At 46.8% G+C, this 21,344-nt stretch overlaps 1 protein-coding gene and 1 pseudogene across 4 annotated transcripts in view; one reads left to right on the forward strand and one right to left on the reverse strand.

Annotated features, from left to right (window-relative positions):
* The window catches only part of TCF20 (transcription factor 20), a 184,345-nt gene that overhangs the window by 72,269 nt on the left and 90,732 nt on the right, over window positions 1–21,344 (forward strand). For 2 of the 4 annotated variants that reach the window (XM_030815433.1, XM_030815435.1), the window contains exon 1: window positions 4,524–4,813. The exons of the other annotated variants lie outside the window; for them this stretch is intronic. The gene's annotated coding sequence lies outside the window, so the exon portion shown is untranslated. Of the gene's footprint in view, window positions 1–4,523; window positions 4,814–21,344 lie in introns of those variants that run through there. 4 annotated transcript variants of the gene reach the window in all.
* On the reverse strand, window positions 849–9,190 carry LOC100594466 (annotated as a pseudogene).

Consider the following 21,344-nt stretch of genomic DNA (forward strand, 5'->3'; position numbering starts at 1 on the left):
AGGTCCATCTCTGTCTTTCCAGTGTTTGCTGAGTGCTGGGAAGCTTGGTGGTTAAGAGTGCAGCCTCTGAAAACCTGGGTTCAAATACCAGCTCAGCCTCTTCCAAACTGTGTGACTTGGGATAAGTTAAACTCTTTGCACCTCAGTGGCCCCATCTGTAAAATAGGGGTGATAACAGTACCAAACTCATTAGACTGCTGCAAATAAGAAGAACTGGGATGATAAAGGGAAATCTGCGTAGTGCCTGGTTCATAGTAAGCCTGGAATCTTCTGGGCTGTATCATCCTCATTAACATCATTTTAATGGACATGGTACCCTACCCTGCACAGGATGCCGGAGACCCGAGAGAAGCAGAGGTGTCTCGGCCCTGCATATGCTCACAGTCCAGGGGGAAGAGATGGATGCATCCCAGATTAGGATGCCACACTTCTATCCTGGAGGGCAGAGTGGAGGGGCAAACCTGGAGAGCAGAAGTTTCCGTGGGACCCTGTGAAATAAATCCATGCCAAACATGTCAATGCTACAAGGCCCTGCAGGATCCCACCGTTGCCCAACTCCGCAGCTTCATCTTCTTCCCCTGCACTGGGCACAGTCCTTCTGGGCACAGCAGGTGGCTCTTCCCCACACCCCTAAGTCTTGGTATTCTCTGGTCCTCTGTTTTAAGGCCCTCCCCACCACCATAACTTTAGAGGCTCCCCTGACCTTGCCCCAGAAAGAACTGTTCTGAGCCCCCATGCTCCCTCCATGCGGGCTCAGAGACTTGCACAAAGCAGGGGCTCTTGTGGAATGAGGGCACAGAATGAGGGCGTGCCCACAGAGGCTCTCCACCCCTGCTGTTTGTGCACTCTCAGTGTCCTCGTGCTTTGCAAGGGGACAGTGGGTGGCTTGGGCTCAGGCACAGCAGCAGGCTGTGGGGAGTTTCCCACTCTGTTAGCCAGAGGCTTTTGTAAGTTGCCTCCTGGACGACTGCAGATGAAGCTCCGAGCTTGTGAGCAGGAATTCCAGGCCTTCCCCTTGGTGTGACTGAGCTAGCAGGCGGCGCCTTCCAAGAGGAAGGAGAGCTGGAGCTTGGTGAAGGATAAAGGTGAGGGCTGTGTGTCTGCTCACGAGAGCTGGCAAGCGAGGAAGGACATCCGCCTGCTCTGAAGGCACCGACACCCTGGCTCACTTAGCACAAGTCACTGATCTGCCGAGCAGGGCCAGTCTCCTCAATCAATCCACGCTGACAGATGGTAGTGGAATCAGTGACCTAGAGGCAGAAGGCTCCATTTGTAATCCTGGAGTGGCCCAGGCGCCTGGAGGAGGGCAGAGGAGTTTGTAATAAAAGGAGTGATACAGTGTTTCCAAAAGCCATCTTTGAGCCAGAGGAGGTGGGAAAGGATTAATTTTGTTTTTAGAATTGATACACTGATTCAGTTCAATGAGTAATTTTTGAGTGGACTGGGTTAGGAGGGAGGGGGAAAAAACTAGTCTACTGTTTTTTGTTTTTTTTTTTTTTTTTTTTTTTTACTGTTCTTTCCTTAAAGAGCTCCGAGTGTGGTAGGAAAAACAGGATCCATGCATGTGAGACAATGAGAGAACAACAGAAAACACTAATGTGATTTCAGAGGAAGGGGCGCTCAGTTATTGAGTGCCTGCCACTGTGCAATCTTGGGCAGCAACTTAACCTCTTTGAGCCTCAGTCTACTCATGTCCTTTTGTGTCCATATCATAGAACATGCAGCTAGTGTTAACAGTGCCTGGTACTGCACTGAATTTTTTTTTTTTTTTTTTTTTTTTTTTTGAGATAGAGTTTTGCTCTTGTCGCCCAGGCTGGAGTGCAATGGTGCAATCTCAGCTCACTGCAACCTTCGCCGCCAGGGTTCAGGCGATTCTCCTGCCTCAGCCTCCCAAATAGCTGGGATTACAGGCGCCCGCCACCACGCCCGGCTAATTTTTGTATTTTTAGTAGAGACAGGGTTTCACCATGTTGGCCAGGCTGGTCTCCAACTCCTGACCTCAGGTGATCCACCCGCCTCAGCCTCCCAAAAGTGCCGGGATTACAGGCGTGAGCCACTGTGCCTGGCCTATGCAGCTCTCTTGAGAGTCCCACAACACCTTATGAGTGAGGTAATTAAAAAAATTTTTTTTTTCTTTTAAATAAATAGAGATGAGGGGGAGTCTCACTGTGTTGCCCAGGTTGGTCTTGAACTCCTGGCCTCAAGCAATCCTCACACCTCGGCTTCCCAAAGTGCTGGGATTATAGGTGTGAGCCACCACACCCGGCCCAGTGAGATAATATTATCTCCATTTTATAGCCGAGGAAACCAAAGGGGGAAGTGACTTGTCCAAGGCCACACAGTGCAAGAGTAACCCACGTCTTCCTGTTGGCTATGATGCCCATACACGTTCTTTTTCCAGATGGAACCAAAAGAGAAAGTGGCAGGCTTTCAGGGATAAAGAGGCCCAGCTGGCCTGGTCCAAGGACTGGGGAAGTTTCCAGGTGGAGGGCATCGGGGCAATGTTCTGGCAGGGTCTGAAAGGGCGGGGAGGGGGGGCTGCATGGTTATAAGAGGCAGAAGCTGACAAGAGCCTGGACTCCAGTTATCTGTCTGCATTCTTTATTCTTTCCCTTTTGAATGAGGCTCTGCGACAGATTGTCAGCATCCCCCGGGCCCTGCATCTGAGACGCAAGTGAGTTTACGAAGAAGGGAAAGAATGGAGGAATGATGGGGCAGGGGACTCTAAGGAAAAGGGATTCATCTTTCTTCATGAATTCTCTCAAGAAATTAAGGGTGCCCCCAACACCAGTCTTCAGGAAGCCATGCATTCTCCTGTTTTTGTCCAAAAAACATGGGTTTGTGCTGAGTGCCTCTTCCACCTTTCCCTTTACAGCCCGGATCCCAGGAGAAGCCAGGTACTGGTCTTTTAAAAGTCTTGAGGCCTCAGAATTTGAAAATGAAACTCAGAAGAACAATGGGAACAATCAGAGGGCAGGGCCTCATGGCTTGTTCAGCTCTGCCCCGGAAGAGCTTGGCATGTAGGAGGTGGTGGGGAATCAAGTCCCCAGGAATAGTCCTGACCTGCTTTGGAGCCAGCCCCCACTTTGTGAGATTGGACAGAAGCCAGGAGAAATCACTGCCTTCCCCAAGTACATGCTGCTGCCAAGGGGCCCAGGACCACCTCGGGCTCTGCCTGGGACCCCGAGACCCTCCTTGGGTAGCCTGAGAAAAGGCAATGGCTAGGTGGGGTGAAAGGTCAAAAAGTAAAACCAGGCCCCGGGGAGCTGCGTACCTCAAATATATGGAAATCTGGGTTCCAGACCACACCTGGTTCCTGACAATCCTCACCTGCTGCCGGAAGCACTTTTCCAATCCCAATTTACTTGTAAGTTGGGTTGCTTAAAGGAAGCCACATACTCCCCTAACATCTAGGACAGATGGGAGCCTCATTTAGAATCGGCAATTTTAGCCAACATTAGGGACATCTAATCCAAACTCTCCTCACCCACAGGAAACTGAGGCCCAAAGTGGGAAGAGAATTTCGCCAGGTTAAAGGTCAGGGGCAGGATCACAAATTCTCAACGCATCCTACCCTTGCCTTGTCAATTTTGATGGCCGTGGGGGCACCAACATCTACATATTAGTTGCTCTACAATTGCGATTTTCTTTATAAAGAAGTCAAGCCCTTCCTTTGCTCTAGAAACATCAGGTTTGCAAAGGAAGGCTGGGAACAAGCTGAGGCCTTGGCACCGCAAATCCTCTGCCTTATCGGCAAATTAATTCGGGACCCTGGGTGCAGTCAGCCTGGCATTGCAGCTTCTTAATGCCGCAGCAGAAGGCAACTGGAGCGTCCATTTTACAGGTGAGGTATGTGGGCCTCCCTCCTCGCGTTTTCGGCGGTGGAAACTGAGGCTCTGAGAGGACCCAAGTCGTTCCTCCACGGACACCCGGAACCCGTGGGCGGGGGCTGCCAGGGACCCAGGCGGGACCAGCTAGGTCTTGGGCTGCCCCCGGCCCAGAGGGCTCTTGGCGGGCAGGAGCCGCCCCCACGCCCGGCCCCACTAAACAGGTCACCGAGAGGAGGCCGGGTCCTCGCCCGCGGACTTTCCGGGCCGCAAGAGGCGCGATTCTGGCGTTGGAGGCTCCAGGGAACTCCAGAAATCCCAGAGAGATTCCGGGCCACCAACTCCCCAGAAAGTTGGCTCGCGTCCACCCCCAAGACGGCCCTGAGGCGCAGGCCAAGATGGCACTGGGCAGGCGGCGCGCTGGGCGCTGGGCCCAGCGGCCGCAGAAGAGAACCCCGTGCGACGCTGCCGCGAGGTGGGGGTCTTCGCGGTCCCTACCCGGCGCGCGCCAGCCTCGACGCCGCCGCACGCGGGTGGGCACGCGCGCGCCCGGCCCCGCCCCCAGCGCCCCGCCCCCGCCGCGCGCCCCGCCCCGCCGCGCGCCCTCCCGCCCGCCCGCGCGCCGCGGCCCGGAGCCTCCCCATTGGCCGCGCGCCGTCACCTGACGCTCTGTTATTTCCTGTGTGTTGGGAGAATGGAGAGAAAAAACCCCGAGCCCAGCCGCTTTCGGCCCCTGCGAGGCGGCCGCGGCCTCCGCCAGGGAAGCCCTCCCTGAGGCGCGCCTGACCGGGGAGCGAGCGCGCGGGCCAGAGCGAGCCTCGAGGGGCCGCGGCCCCGGCCCGCCCCGCCGCCGGCCCGGGCGCCCGAGCTGGAGGCGGCGGAGCCACCCCCACCCCCACCCCGCGCAGCGCCGCCCGCCGTCGCCACCGCTCCCTCCCCTCCCGCCCCCGGCGGAGGCCGAGGGACTGGGCGGGGGGCTCCTGCAGGTAACCGCCGCCCGGGCCTGAGGGGCAGGGAGAGGGTCGGGCCTGAGGGACTGGGGCTGGGCCAGGGTGTCCGGCCTTGGGGGCTGGGAGCAGAGGTCCCGGCCGGACCCAACCTGGGAGTGCGGAGCCTCCTGGACTCCGAGTCAGGGCTTGGGGTGCTGAGGGGAGTGTTGCTGCCCGGCCCGACCCGACCCGAGAGTGCGGGCAGGGGCCCGGGCCAGGCCTGGCATCGGAGGGCTGAGGTGTCTCGGGCCGGCCCGGGGATCCGGCGGGGCTTGGGCGCCGGTGCTGGCCCGAGGGTGCGGAGGGAAGGTACCTGCTGGTCGCGCGAGGCCTTGGGTGCAAAGGCGGCCGGTGTGAGCGGGCGGCGTCCAGGAGTCAGCGCTGCCTGCTTCGGGGCCCCTGGCAGCCCCCGGGGCACCGGCCGCGCTCGCCTCTTGGCTACGGGCTGGAGGCGAGGCCAGCGGGGCTGGGCCGGGATGTGGGCAGGAGGGCGCCGCGCTGGGGCGCCTGGGAGGGCAGGGGCCCGTTTACTGCCATGTGAACACCTGAAGCCATGTGGACGCGGCTGCTCTTCGCCTGTTGGGGGCGGAGGGCAGGTACTGGCGGGCTGGGCGCAAGGTCCCGGCGCAGGACACACTTCCTGTGTGGGGCGGCCTGTCCTCCCGCGCCGCGGGGAACAGGGCGGGGTGTGCAAGCCGGGGTCTCTGGGCGAGGGAGCGCTCGTTTGGGGACCTGAGGCTCTCGTCCCTTTTTCGGGGGAAAGTGGTGGTTTGAAGGAGCGTGGCCAATCGGGCCGATCCCTCTCAGGCTACGGCGGGAGGTGCACTGTCCTCTGGATGCCGGAATGGGAGTGGAATTTAGTGAGTTGGGGGGCGGTGCCGAGGAGCGGCCGTCTTCCTCTGCTTGTGGGTGGGATTATTGTCTGTTTTTGTGGTTGCGGATACCAATACGGTCTGCTGGTCTGTATTCAGTCCTTTAGTTTGACCTTAGGGGTCAGGTCAAAATTAGGATTTCCCCCTTTTCCTTTTTGCTTTTCTCTCCTCTAAGATTAGATGTCTCTGGTAACTGCTGTAAAATGGATGGAATTTTCGAGCTATTATCTAACAGGCTGATCTTTGAATGATAATTGGACCCTTATGTTAACCGCCTCAGTGAAGAGTGAGGAGTTTTATACAGCATCTTCCGTGGGGTGGCAGTTTGGTAGATGGGGAAACTACACTGAATTCCGACCTAGGAGACCAGGAATCTGCTTTGACGCCAAATAAACTGCAGCCTAGGGCAAGTTACTTTCCCTGGTAATTTCCTCATCTGTTAAGTGAGGACTCCCAGGTCAGACAGTACAGGGGTTTGTGGTTTTGCTTTTTTATCTCTCATTTTGTGCTATTTTAGCCATAGGCAACTTTTCTGAGAAATGCAGACTGTACCTTAGCTGGCTTTTAAAAGCCTGTCTTTTAGCTTCCAGCCTCTGCCTTCAACAGAGCATAAAACTTGGTCAGGGTACACTCTTTTTTGAAATCCCACTTGCTGTTCTGTGCTTTAGATCAGAAAGTGTATTATTCTGACCTAGGCGGGATGCACCTTAACATATTTGTCTTTGTGAAAGAAGTTATCAGAAAATGTTTCAGAGAATGTTTATCTACTTGGAAAATGTGTGGATAACATGTGATTGGGTCTGTGTATGTTGGCTCAGAGGAGTTCCAAGATCTCTCTACGCAGGGGATTTTGGAGGATCCGGATTTTATTAAAGTTCTTCAAAGGACATTTGACATTTGGTTAACTTGAAATTTCCAGCCAGCTTCAGCATTCTCAGAGTAGGGGGATGAAGTAGAATGCCATAACATCTCCTGTGAAATGGTGTGCTAGTGGAATTAACTGTCACCTCAGGGTGCACTAATTATTTGCATCCCAAACTTAGTCCTTACTGGTAGCCAATGCTCCGCAGATGCTGAAGAACCGCAATTAGTTTCATTGATTTTATGGTGTGTGAAGGCCTTAGGCCATGCTTTTGACTGGTAAGTATTTCTATACCAACCTCAGAATTTGTCTTAAATTTCTAGAACTGTGCTGCTGGGCCGGATATGAGCCCAGTATGGTACAATGTGTCTTTCTCAGATAACTTTTTATTTTTATATATTATTTAATTTTAAAAATTAAATCCCCTTTTTTATTTTGAGACAGTGTTGTTCTGTTGCTCAGGCTGGGGTGCAGTGGCACGATCTCAGCTCACTGCAGCCTCTACCTCCCAGGTTCAGGTGATTCTCCTGCGTCAGCCTCCTGAGTAGCTGGGATTAGAGGCAAACACCACCGCACCCGGCTAATTTTTGTATTTTAAGTAGAGACAGCATTTCGCCATGTTAGCCAGGCTGGTCTCGAACTCCTGACCTCAGGTGATCCGCCCGCTTTGACCTCCCAAAGTGCTGGGATTACAGGCGTGAACCACTGCGCCTGGCCTAGATCGCTTTTTGATTCAATCTCTTTAAACAGTTAGTTTCCAAAAGGATCCCAGCATAGGGGCAGAGTGCTTATAATTATTGACTTTGGAGATGGTTTGGTAGTAATTTTCTTGTATGTTACCATCAGGCCTATCACACAAGTAAACGCTTTTTTGTTTGTTTTATTTTTTGAGACAGAGCCCCTCTCTGTTGCCAGGCTGGAGTGCAGTGGCACTATCTCGGCTCACTGCAACCTCTGCCTCCCAGGTTCAAGCAATTCTCCCACCTCAGCCTCCCGAGTTGCTGGGACTACAGGTGTGCACCACTACGCCCAGCTGATTTTTGTATTTTTAGTAGAGATGGGATTTCACCATATTGGGCAGAATGGTCTCAATCTCTTGACCTCGTGATCCACCCGCCTTGGTCCCCCAAAGAGCTGGGATTACAGTTATGAGCCACCGTGCCCAGCCCACAAGTAGACGCTTTTATATAGCCACACAGATTATTTGTAATTTTCTAGAATAAACAGTGTATGTTAGGATTTGAATTATGACCTTGCGTTCAGTGTGGTGTTTTAAAAAAGTGATTACTCATTGGTTTTGTTTTTTCTGTTGTTTTGAGATCGAGTCTCGCTCTTGTTGCCCAGCTGGGAGTGCGGTGGTGCGATCTTGGCTCATTGCAACCTCAGCCTCCTGGGTTCAAGCGATTCTCCTGCCTCAGCCTCCCAAGTAGCTAGGATTACAGGCATGCGCCACCTCGCTTGGCTAATTTTGTATTTTTAGTAGAGACAGGATTTCTCCATATGGTCAGGCTGGTCTCGAACTTGACCTCAGGTGAGCTGCCTGCCTCAGCCTCCCAAAGTGCTGGGATTACAGGCATGAGCCACCGTGCCTGGCCTATTAAATTGTAAGCAGTTATCACGCTCACATGTATATTACACTTGTCTTATAAAACTTACAAGGGAAAAAATTGTTATAAAATTTTCATTCTACAAAGTAATTTGTATGTATTCATGTGAGAGAAGGTTGCCAAAATTGGTAAGATATCGGGAGACATGGCTTTTTAGGTTCCATAACCTAGTAGTGGTATACTTTTTTGTTTGTTTGTTTGTTTTGAGATGGAGTCTCTCTCTGTTGCCCAGGCTGGAGTGCAGTGGTACAGTCTCTGCTCACTGCAACCTTCTCTTTCTAGGCTTAAGCGATTCCTCTGCCTCAGCCTCCCGAATGGCTGGGATTACAGGCTCCTGCCACCATGCCTGGCTATTTTTTTGTATTTTTAGTAGAGATGGGGATTCGCCATCTTGGCCAGGCTAGTCTCGAACTCCTGACCTCAGGTGAGGTCAGGAGGTTATTCCCCTGCCTCAGCCTCCCAAAGTGCTGGGGTTACAGGTATGAGCCACTGCACCTGGCCAACTTTTTAAAACTCAGTAAGATAAAATGGAATGTAATTGAAATGATCACATTTATTTGGAATTGAACTTTTTCTCATGAGTCCAACCTACTTTTCATATAGGTAGGAAAAAATGCTGGCATTTATATAAAAAACAAGCTTTTGTGCTAGACTGTCCAAGGCATTTTAAATTGTGTTACAATATCCACCCAGCCGACCTTAGAGGTAGATCATCTTTCCTTTCCCTGAGAGGTGGTAGAGCTAGTGAGGTTCAAGGCTTAGATATAACCCTCCTGCTCTTAGCTCCAGAGCCTGTACTGTACTAGGTTTGTTGCCTGCTCGAGGCACAAATCAGTCAGTGGTAAGTGTGGCCCTGGAATCCATATCTTCCTGCTGTGCCCCTCTTTTTTTTTTTTTTTTTTTTTTTTTTTAATTTTAAAGCTATGATGAACCCGAAATCTAGATTCAGGTGAAATACTGGAAAGGGTGGTTTTTGTGACTGCTTATGCTTTTATGACTCCCTGGGAGTTTCCTAAACTTTTACCTTGCCCATACTTGGTCAGTTTTTGCCAGTGTACTTGAGATTTAATCTATGAAAAAATTTCTCTTTTCATACTTAATTCCGTCATTCTGTCCTGAGCTGCAAACCTTGGTATCAGCTTAAAGAGTAACATAATACGTAAAGGGCTGTCTCTTCCTGACTAGTTTACAATGCACTAGAATCATTTTGTGTGGTGACTGCTCTCACTCAGTTTGACTGGGTGGGACTCAAAAGATATATTTACCAAGGACAGTTCTTTCCACAGTATGTCTTAAGCCTTCTTACTCATGGGGCCTTTGTGTTCAAGTCACCTTAGTACTCATTCATTCTGTCTGGGGCTTTGTCTCTGCTGTCTTCCTTTTCTTTTTGTGGAGGTAAAAAAGTAACAAGATAAAGCAAAAGAATAAAACTATTGAAGTAAAACAGTACATGACCGTGATACCTTTGAAATACAGTAAGCCTGGGCAACATAGTGAGACCTGGTCTCTGCGAAATAAAAAAACCAGATGTGGTGTGGGTGCCTGTAGTCCAAACTATTCAGGAGGCTGAGGTGTGAGGATCATTTGAACCTGAGAGGTTGAGGCTACAGTGAGCCATGTTATTGACATTGCACTCCAGCCTGGGAGACAGAGCAAGACCCTGTTCAAAAAAAAAAGAAAAAGAATACAGTATACTGAAATCAAGGTATTTACAGTTAGTAGAGCATAATTTGGTCACATTGCACTGGATAGTTTTTGATTATTGGTTAGGCTGTTGAAAGTCCTTTAATACCCTTGATACATGTGGTATGGGTGAAAAGGTTCTCATGGCGACAAACACAATCAGTACTTTCTGCGTAAGAGCAATGTTTGCTTTGTGGGTAATGTGCGTGACCCAGCAGGAAGATGAACTATACCATGACTTAGCTGGTATATCCGTGGCTTATTATCTGGTGCTTCATAGTGAGGAATTAAGAAAGAAAACTACTAGGGAAAATATCATTATTGCAGTACGCATATGTAAGCTGTTCTGTAGGAAAGAGTAGAAGTTCATTGAACATTTGATATCAGTCTGATTGGAAGATGGTTTCCACTTTTGAACATCGTGTCCCTGAATGTGGATTAAGGTCCATGCGCATGTGTGTGCTAATTTTCATTAACAAGTATTTACAGGCATTCTAAGTATAGGAAATGTGATGGTGGGCAAGAAAGAGCCTACTCTGGAGACAGACTGTAAACAGTAAATAAAAATGTCAGGTGATGATAATAGCGGTGAAGAAAATAAGGAAACAATGTGAAATAACTCAGGGGATATTACTTTAGAGTGGTCACAAAGATAATCCCTGTTCTGAAGCCTTTTCTGCCAGTAGGGCAGTTGAACTTGATCCTGTGGGCTGGATGAAAATAACATTAAACAAAGTAAATAATTTGTTTTAGCCCTGAGCATCTTGAGAAGTTAATCCAAAGGATGGAAGTGGGCTGGTTGAAGTGTTCCCTCTGTTTATATCTTTTTGCTTTGTGAATAGGGACCTGGCTCAAAAGAGCTTAAGGGAGATCATTAGTGGTACCTTGTAAAGGCTAAGAAAGAGGAGTGCTGCCTGCTTTTTTTTAAAAAATCATGCTGATAAAAAATGTAGAGATGTATTATAATATTGGTGAGTGTTAGACAGTGTAGGAAACATTCTCTGGTTTTGTCTTTTCTCCCTCCTCCCCCCCCCCCGCCCCTGCCCTGCCCCCGCCCCACTTTAGATTTAGACCTGTAGATGTGTTCATGTTTCTGTGTTGGGGATCTTCTGTTTGGGTAGGGGGGTCGGGATGTCAAGGAAAGCAAGGATAGCTCTAAGCAGAGGCTCTGGCAAGGGAGGGAACTGTGCAGATCAGACAGGCTTTGTTAACCATAGCCAGGAGGGTTCATCCTCTCAGTCTTTCCCAGCCAGCTGGCATCCAGCGTGCCTTCTCCCACCCTTTCCATACTCTCTGATTATAGAATTTTAGAGCTGGAAGACACCTAAAAAATTGTCTAGTCTAACCCTTTGGCTTTACAACTCAGGAAGATGCCAAGAGGCTGGTAATTTATCCAAAGTTATGTGGCTTTATACTGACAGAATCAAGGGTAGGACCTATTCTTTACCATCTATGCCCCATACTTTTACCAGCTTAGTTGACTGCCGCTCTTGAGTGGAAAAAGGAAGCTCCTGGGTGTTAATGTACTCGCTTAGGAAAAAGCCTATGTAGTTCCAATCTTAAGATATCAAGGAGAGATGGCACACATCAATCTTGAAAGCAGAGACAAAATTGTACTCTGTTAATTTTCACAAAGATATGTAGTGTTGGCTTCTTAGGCCCCATTGGTTTCTCTCATCCTAGTTATGCCTTGGTCCAAAATAGGTGACATGGAGAAACTTCCTTTGCCATGATCAGATTTAGTTCATTTAGAGTGAGGCCTTTTAGATGTAGGGTGAAACTCTTGATAGGTGGCTAAAATGGGTTTCTAGAATTGAAAAAGAGTTAAGGCTCCAGCAGCTTACCTCCAGACCTCAGTTTCAGGGAAGCCAGATTTCACTGCTGCATTTAGAAGTGCCCTAAGGATGAAGCACTACTTTGAGAGTCTGGAGAATGTTCACTGTGCTTGGCAAGAATAGGGATTCTTGAGAAGTCAAGCAGGGGTACATCTCTGGGCGTTTCCCTGACTTAGTGCTGTGGGAGACCAATTGCCAGAGGCCAGATTTTGTATCCCTTTGGTAGTGATGTGAGAGGATACTATTGCTGAAGAAAGTCCACGTGCTGGAAGGCAGCAGAGCATGTGAAGGAGGATGTGCAACCTCATCCTGGCTCCATCACTTGCTATCAGTGACTTTGGGCATTTTGCCTGAGCTGTAGTTTCCTTATCTGTGCAATGGAGATATATCTTCTTTTGGGCTGTTGGGGGAAGGCATTAAAATAGGAAAAGTATATGGTGAAGTGGACTGCCTGCAGGTGGCACTCAGAATGGTAGCTGTCCATTAAACCATCAGTCTATGTTGTGCTATGTACTAAGACACTGGACTAGAGCAGGGCTGATCCCTGCCAATTCTGTTGATTTTGTGTCCTCAAATATTGGCCTAGTAGATAGTAGAGAAGGGCAATTAAATAAGGTTATCAAAAGTATTCTCATAAGGGGAATAGAAGGTGCTGTACCAGGTGTATAACCCTGACTTGAGAGGTCACTGGAGGGTTCTCAGAGCAGGACCATGTATTTCCTCATCAGCCTGCTGAGCTCAGTGTCTCTTCCCACCTCTGGTTGTTTGTCCTCTTATGCTTGACCATTGGCATTCTCCAGACCCTATTTTTTCAGTGTCCTTTCTCCCTCGGTGATCTCTGATCTCCCCAGGCTTTTGTTTGTTCATAAGCTGATGATCCCCATATTGACATCTTCAGCTAGATGTCTTCTAGTGCCTTCAAATCCTGCTCGACACAGTGGCTTGACCATCTCACTGGTATTGTGAACTTAAGTCCAAAACGGAACACTTATTCCTCGCAAACTCTTTGTCCTGCATTTGTCCCCTACTCTGTAAGTGCCTCTACCGTTTACTCAGTTTCTCAAATCAGATTCCTCCTTTTCTCTCACCACCCTCTACCTCTAAATCTATCATCAAGTTACTGTCAGTGCTATTTCCGTAAGATGATAACTTCTTTCATCTGTACTGCCACTACTCTCTTTACCTCTTACCTGGAACATGATGATGGCTGCCTCATTTCTGCTTGTGTCTGCCTCTATTCCACTTCACCCAGGCGGCCAAGAGTCGTGTGTGTCTGCTTAAAATCTTTCAATGGTTTTTCATAGCACTTAGATTCCAAGCTCCCCCACATGGTTCACAAGGGCCGGAATAATCTGGCTCCTGCCTGCCTCTCTGACCCTCCTGCTGCTTTTGTTCACGGCCCTCCAGTCACATTCACTTTTTTTTTAGGCCCCAGAAGGTAGCAAGCTCTTTCCCATCTCTGGAACTTTTTTCGAGATGGAGTCTTGCTCTGTCACCCAGGCTGGAGTTGCAGTGGCCCAATCTTGGCTCACCGGAACCTCCGCCTCCCAGGTTCAAGTGATTCTCCTGCCTCAGCCTCCCAGCTAGCTGGGGTTACAGGTGCCCGCCACCAGGCCCAGCTAATTTTTGTATTTTTAGTAGAGACAGGTTCCACCATGTTGGCCAGTCTGGTCTCAAACTCCTGACCTCGTGATCTGTCCGCCTCGGCCTCCCAAAGTGCTGGGATTACAGGTGTGAGCCACCATCTGGAACTTTTTTATGTACTGTTTCCTCTATCCATAGCACTCTGGCAAACCTAGCCTTTTTCTCATCCTTCAGGATATTTGTTGAATGAATAAGAGGCAGCAAAGGGGATGGGGCAAGGAGGAACGTGTCCTGAGTGCATCTACAAAGGTCTCAGAAAAAAAAAAGATGTAGAATGAAATATGTTTGAAGAGCTGAAAAGACTGAGTTTGGTTGTGGCATAGGTAAGAGTTATTTAAGCAAAACACGTAGGAGTCAGGCAGCTGGAACTTGAATGCACTGCTGATGGGAGTATAAAATGATGCAACCACTTTGGAAAACTGGCAGTTTCTCAAAAAGTTGAACATACATCTGCCCTGTGACCTAGCAGTTTAATTTCTAGGTATTTATCCAAGAGAAATGAAAATGTCCACAAATAAGACTTACATAAGAATATGGATAGCCAAATAATAACCAAAACTAAACAGTCCAGATGTCCATCAGCGAGACAGTAGATAACAAATTGGCATGTTCATACAATGGAAGACCACAAAAAGGAACAAACTACAGATACATGTAATAAGGATTAATCTCACAAATATTATGCTCAGTGAAAAGCCAAACAAAAATCATACGTAATGGGTGATCCCACTTAACGGACATTCCAGAATGGGCAGAACTTTAATTTGTGTACTAGATTTCAGATTGGTGTTGCTTCTTGGGTAGAAAGGGGTTGACCAGGAGAAGATGTGAGGGAACTTTTTAGAGTATGGAAATAGTTAGGTCTTGATAGGCATTCATCAAAACTGATTAAATCATATGCTGTATGTGATTTGACTGTAAAAATCACCTATAACCTGCAGCCAAAAACAACCCAGGAATTGTTCTAGATTCCTTTTCCCCCTCGCTCTCAACATCTAATTGCTCAGCAGGTTCTGTTTGCGTTATATTCAAAACATACCCTGAGTTTGGGCCAGTCGTGGTGGCTCACATCTGTAATCCCTGCACTTTGGGGAGGCTAAGGCAGGTGGATTGCTTGAGTCCAGGAGTTTAAGAAAGGCCTGGGCAACACAGTGAGACCCTGTCTCTAAAATTTTTTTAAAATTAACCAGGCATGGTGGTGTTCATCTGTGGTCTCGGCTACTTGGGAGGCTAAGATGGGCGTATTGCATCAGCCAGCTGTGATTGTGCCACACAAAAACCATATACATATATGTATCTCATGAATTTGTTCCCTGTCGAGAACCATACCCTCTTATCTGAACCGTATTATTAGTTTCCTGTTTTTCCTACCCCCTATTTTTGCCTTCCTCCCAAACCATTTTTTCCACTTACCAGCTAAAGTGATCTCTTAAAAATTCAAACTGGATTATGTCAATTGCCTTCCTAAAATGCTCCAGTGGTCTTTCATTGCTTTCATGGTGGCCAACCTTTGCCTCCTTCTGAAACCATTTGACCTGGTCTCTTTCTTGCTCCCTAAGCTACAGGTTTGTTCGCCTTCCCTCTTGTTTCTTGAACTCCTCAAGCTCATTTCTACCTTAGGACCTTTACACTTGGCTCCTCCCTGTGTCTGGAACACTCTGCTTCTCAAATCTTTGAGTTGTTTCTGTTTGTCATTCAGGTTCAACTTAAATGTGACCTTCTCTGAGAGGTTTTCTCTGACCCTCCCTGTCTAAAGTAGTGCCCCATTACATCACCCTGCCTTGTTTTGTTCATAGCTTTTATCATAGTCTGAATTTATTCTTTAAAACATTTTTAAATTAATTTATTTTTAAAAAATAGAGACAAGGGTCTCACTTTGCCCAGGCTGGTCTTGAACTCCTGGCTTCAAGTCATCCTCCTGGGATTACAGGCATGAGCCTCCCTGAAGAGCCTGAATTTATCTTGTCCTTTTGTTTATTTTCCTCTTCCTCTCTGGATTAAGCGTGCCTTCTTCACTGCTATATAGGCAGCAGTATTTGATAAACAGTGGGCCAGATGTGTTAAGCGACATTATTGAGGATAGTGGTGGTAGGATGAGAGCTGTTGAAAGTGGGCTTGGTGAGGGAGGAGGTGCCAAGGAGAGGTAAAACTTCTTTTGGGAAACTAGGTGATGGCATTGCCATTCATTAAAATAGAAAACAACCGAGGAAGCAAATATGTTGGAATAGGGTATAAAGTGATGAACTTGGTTTTGAATGTAAGTTAGAGATGCTTGTAAGGCATCATGTGTTTGAGCACAGATCTGCCATTTAGGAGAAGGAACTGGGCTATAGATTAAGACTTGGAGGTTGCATATATATCATAATTCCAGCCTAGGAGTACATGAGATTGCCCTTAGGGGTAGATGAATAATGTGAGTATGTAGAGAAGTTGTTTCTTCCTTGTTTCCTAAGTGATGGGCATCTCCTGCTAGTAATAGAGACTTAACTTGGGTCTCAGCCCCCTAAAAGGTTTTGTAGTTTCAGAACCCCCAGGGAGTTATGTTGTTCTTGCTAACAATGGCAAGTGCTCAAGGGCCCAGAACAGAAACTCTGAGAAAAGCGATTAAGGGAGCATGGTGGCTCTTAAAAAGCAGCAGGGCTGCAACCAGACAGGCTGGAGGAAACTCCAGAGAGCATGGAACCAGGGAAGAGTTTTTCGCGTCAGAGGCAGTAGACAAGATTACTGAGAAATGTCAGTTGGGTGGAGAGGGAGGCAGGCTTCTGGGGAGTGGTAACTAAAGCTAGATTGTCATGTATTGATGAGAAAGGTGAAGTGAAGACAGTAAATTGGGAGTCAGACCGTCCTAAAGTTTGGCTGTTAGAGAAAAGTAAAACACAGATGCAGGGAGAATCTGGGATCAAGAGAAAAAAACTCTTTTATGTTTTTTTTTTTCTTTTAATATAAATACTTCTTATGGAGTTACATCCTGATAAAACCCATCCATCCTAAATCTAAGGTATATTTAATACACCTAGCCTACTGAAATGTCATAACCTAGCCTAGCCTTAGATGTGCTCACAACACCTACATTAGCCTATAATTGGGCAAAATCATCTAACACAAAGCCCATTTTATAATAAAAGTGTTGAATTTATTGAATACTATACTGAAAAAGTGAGAAGCAGAATGGTTGTGTGGGTACTCAAAGTAGGGTTTCTACTGAATGCTTGTCACTTTGGCACCATCCTGAAGTGAAAATCCTAAGTGTATGTGAAACCAGAGCATGCCTAAATCCTGATGAGGAGCCAGCACACAGGATGGTGTTGAAGATGCAGGAGAGTGAGAGGATGTTGGATTGAGGACATTCCTGGGGAACTCAGAATGCAATGTGATCCCCTGTGATTGGCGTTGGTTAGTAAGAATATCCTTCTCCCCCAGGAGAGCAGAGGTGCGAGCAGAGGTGTGTGGGTGAGAAGCAGGCTGCGCATGGGGCAGGAATGTAAGGAGTACTCTAGGCAGAGGATCTTCACTAGGCTCTAAGGTCCTAATAGTCAGGGCTGTGTTTTGCTTTTACAGCCCCATCATCTGCATTGTTGCCTGTCAGTGCATTGAGAAAGAATGTACCATTTTGCCTCTGAGCCTCTGCTCTCTAATACTTCTCCCTCCTTCCCATCTCTAGCCATATATTACAGTTAAAATAGAATGTGTCTGTTTCATCACAAATTTGTATATTCTTAGGTGATCACCATGCCTTATTAATCTATGTCTATGTCCTGTTCACATAATTCTATTAAAGTAATGTTGAATTTGGATTTGTTATAGAAAATTTGCAAAGCTCTTCTAAGAGTAACTAAAATCAGTAAAGAATAGGGGAAAAAAAATCCAGAGAAAATACAAGCAGACAGGGTCAGATGGAATATTAGAGGTTTAGGTGAAGAACCCAGAGAACCGCCTTCCCTGTAAGGAATGCTGGGTATTTCTCCTGGAGGGTTTTATTTTAATTTTTGAGACAGGGTTTTGCACTGTCACCCAGGCTGGAGTGGTGATACGATCGTGGCTCACTGCAGCCTTGACTTCCTGGGCTCAAATGATCTTCCTGCCTCGGCCTCCTGAGTATCTGCGACAACAGGCGCATGCCACCACACCCTGCTAATTTTATTTATTTTCTTTTGTAGAGATTGGGGTCTCTCTATGTTGACCAGGCTGATTTTGAACTCCTGGCCTCAAGCAGTCTTCCTGCCTAGGCCTTCCAAAGTGCTGGGATTACAGGCATGAGCCACTGTGCCTGGCCCCTGGAGAGTTTTAGAACAATAAAATAGTTACTCCATGGCAGAAGTGTAGAGAACATGCCTGCCAGATTCCAGCCAGATGACTCCTATAAATGCAACATACAGTCAGTGTAAATGAACCTAAACAGATTTACCAATACCTGTACATCACTAAACAGATGTAAATGAAAAGGTACACTATGCATTGAACTTAATGCTACTTTTTTGTTTTTTTTTCTAGTAGATGTGAGTTTAAATATAGTAGGAATAGGATTTTCATCTTCTCTTGTTGAAAGTCTTTGTGGAAGTGGATTTAAGTTCTAGCATATTCAATAGGAGAAATTTGAGCTGGAATGAAGGACATCACAGCCTGCATAATTTGTTAAATGTCTCTTTGAAAAAAAAGAACTTTGCTACATTGGCTAGCGCATGTGCTGAAAGTTGGCTTCCCCTAAAGATAAGGGACACAGGCCAAATGAAGCCTATGGGAATGAAACATATCAGAGAAAATAAAAGAAAAAAGAACATTTCTGTTCAGCCAAGTTTGCTAAGTAGTTGCCATGCTAGGCACACACACACACAAATCAAATAAAACACTTCACTTTTCCTTAGAGTTCAGGGTCTGTGGGAGAGTCCAATATGGAAAATTAACATTTATCAAACCTATAAACGATTGATAAGGCTGTAATAGTGGTGTAGCTGGAGTGCTGGGGAGAACTAGGCAAGAAGCTGTTCCTCCTGATCAAGTATGGGAAGAATATTGGAGAAGCCTGTAGAGGAGGAAGCATTTGGGTAGACTTTGAAGGATGGACCAGAGACACAGAGACAGAGACAGAGAGAGAGGGAGAGAGAGAGAGAAAGTGGAAGAGTGGGGAAAGAGCATTCCTAAGAGAGGTCTTTTGGGAACCAAGGCTCAAAAGTATGTAGCATATTATAAATCAAACCCTGGGCTCTTAGGCTAAGGGCCTAGAGATGACAGAGAGGGGAAGGTCAGAAGGGAGCATGGGCCTAATAGTATGAGAGCAAGGTGGGAATAGCTTTGAACCTGGGGCTAGGGTACTTGAGTCTCATAAATGGAACAAAGTTTTGTCAAGAGAGGTGTGAATACATGGTTGGGGGCGTTGTTCTGACTGAGGAGGGATGGTGGTGGGAAGGAGAGGGGAGGGCCAGAAACAGATGATGAATTGATCATCTTGGCCTCTTACTGTTCAGATTTTCTAATGGCCAAAGCCCTAGTCTGCATAAGAAGGATCTGTAAAATTTAGCAATTGGTTTAAATAAAATGGATTTACAGGAAATTTTGGCATCAACCCATTTTGATTCCAAAACAGATCGGCAAGGATATTTTATTTACCCAAACCTTTATAATAATAAATAATGTGAATTATTTTTTTCTTTTGAGATGGAGTCTCACTCTGTTGCCAGGCTGGAGTGCAGTGGCGCGATCTCCGCTCACGGCAGTCTCCTCCTCCCGGGTTCAAGTGATTCCCCTGCCTTAGTCTCCCAAGTAGCTGGGACTACAGGCACGCACCACCACGCCCAGCTAATTTTTTTGTATTTTTAATAGAGACAGGGTTTCGCCATGTTGGTCAGGATGGTCTCGATTTCCTGACCTTGTGATCTGCCTGCCTCAGCCTCCCAAAGTGCTGGGATTACAGGCATGAGCCACCGCGCCCAGCTAACAATGTGAATATTTTTATGTAAACAAAAAATTCCAAGGGCCAGGACTTGTTCTAAACATTTGACAAAAAAGTTAGGAGATAGTGTTATTACCTCTGTTTTTCAAACGAGAAAACTGAATCACAGAGGTTGAGTGACTTGCCCAAGGTCACCCAACTATTAAGTAGCAGAGCCAGAATTGGGAATTGGGAAAAACTCTCACCTCTAATCATGTTTTTCCTCTACCTTTTATTTTTTTCGAGATGGAGTCTCACTCTGTCGCCCAGGCTGGAGTGCAGTGGTGCCATCTCTTCTCACTGCAAGCTCTGCCTCCCAGGTTCACGCCATTCTCCTGCCTCAGCCTCCCGAGTAGTTGGGACTACAGGTGCCTGCCACCACCCCCGGCTAATTTTTGTATTTTTAGTAGAGAAGGGGTTTCATTGTGTTGGCAAAGATATTCTCGATCTCCTGACCCTGTGATCTCCCCGTCCCGGCCTCTCAAAGTGCTGGGACCAGCTCCTTTTGGATTTTTATGGAAGTTTCCTGATGTCATTATTTCTTCTCCCAGGGTGTAGGGCTGGATGCCCTCTGAGGAGGGTCTTAAGAGCCACGGTCTGAAAGGTGGGAAAGGATTAGAGTCCTGCCTTAGGGCAGGTGAATGGAGGACAGGTGAGAGATTCTGTTTCCCCAGGCCTTAACATACCCAATATTATAACAAAAGACTGTTACAAGGGCTGGACAAAACCTAGTATATATCATAACACCACAGGCACCCTGGCTGTGGACTCTGTGCGCTTAACCTGTACCCTGTGTGAATCTGTTTAATTTAAATGAGCTGGAAGATAACTTGCAGGATAAGTTTGTGGCCATTTGAAGAGGAAGAGTTTAGTTTTGGATTATAGAAACAAAGAAAAAGAAAGTGCAGTGGAGCCGGGAAGTACTATCCTGGGATCTACCTGGGAGAATAGTGTGCTGTGTGAGGGCAAGGACTTGTCTGTTGCCCATCATATTCCCAGCATCTAGAACAGTGCTTGATTGTAGCTAATGCTTAGCAGATATTTTTGAGTGAATCAATAAATGAAATAAAGTTTCACTGCCAGCTCTCAAAGGAATATGCTGTGGAAGCTTCAGTTACTTTTTTTTTTTTTTTTTTGAAAGGGAGTTTCGCTCTTATTGCCCAGGCTGGAGTGCAATGGCACAATCTCGGCTCACCGAAACCTCTGCCTCCCAGGTTCAAGCAATTTTCCTGCCTCAGCCTCCCAAGTAGCTGGGATTACAGGCATGCACCACTATGCCCAGCTAATTTTGTATTTTTAGTAGAGACAGGGTTTCTCCATGTTGGTCAGGCTGGTCTCAAACTCCCAACCTCCAGGTGATCCTCCCGCCTGGCCTCCGAAAGTGCTGGGATTACAGGCATGAGCCACCACGCCCGGCCTCTTCAGTTACTTTTTTCTCTTTGGTTCATGGTTCAGGATCCTTTCTGAATTAATAAATTTATTACTTGTTTTTACTGAACTTATTTTGTTCAGCTTTTCAAGGAATGCCAGTTCACTCTACTGTTTTCAGGGTTTTTAAAAAATCAACTTGCTTTCAAAATCAAAATATTAGATTTTAACATTCCAGCATAAATATTTTTATATAAATAAAACTTTTGTTGATGCTTTTGGTTTTTCATATGCCTATATTTAAGGTGTAAATCTTGAAAATATTACTAAGGAATTGGAATTGACTTCTAATTATAGTAGTTGAGATAATATATTTTTCAACAGACCAAGCATTATCTCTACTTTTTTTTTTTTTTTATATATATTTTGATACCGGCCCATCCTGTATCTGTTGAAGAAGCTTTCTTAGTGATTCGTTAGGAGATTCTCTCCCTGGAACCCAGTGACAGTACAACTCAAGTAGCGTCTCTACTAATGTAAAGTCACAACACTGATCATGTAGAACTCATGTATCTGATTTCATTAGCAAATTAGTAGATGGTATAGGTTTCTAAGGAAGAGTGAACTAATGCATTCTTTCTGCTTTAGTTTACATTAAATCATTAGGGAATAGGGAAATAGGAAATTTTTTCTTTTGCCACTTACAGATGAATAAAGCCTTAGTTTTTGTT

Source organism: Nomascus leucogenys, chromosome 7b (assembly GCF_006542625.1).
Source record: "Nomascus leucogenys isolate Asia chromosome 7b, Asia_NLE_v1, whole genome shotgun sequence".
NCBI lineage: Eukaryota > Metazoa > Chordata > Mammalia > Primates > Hylobatidae > Nomascus > Nomascus leucogenys.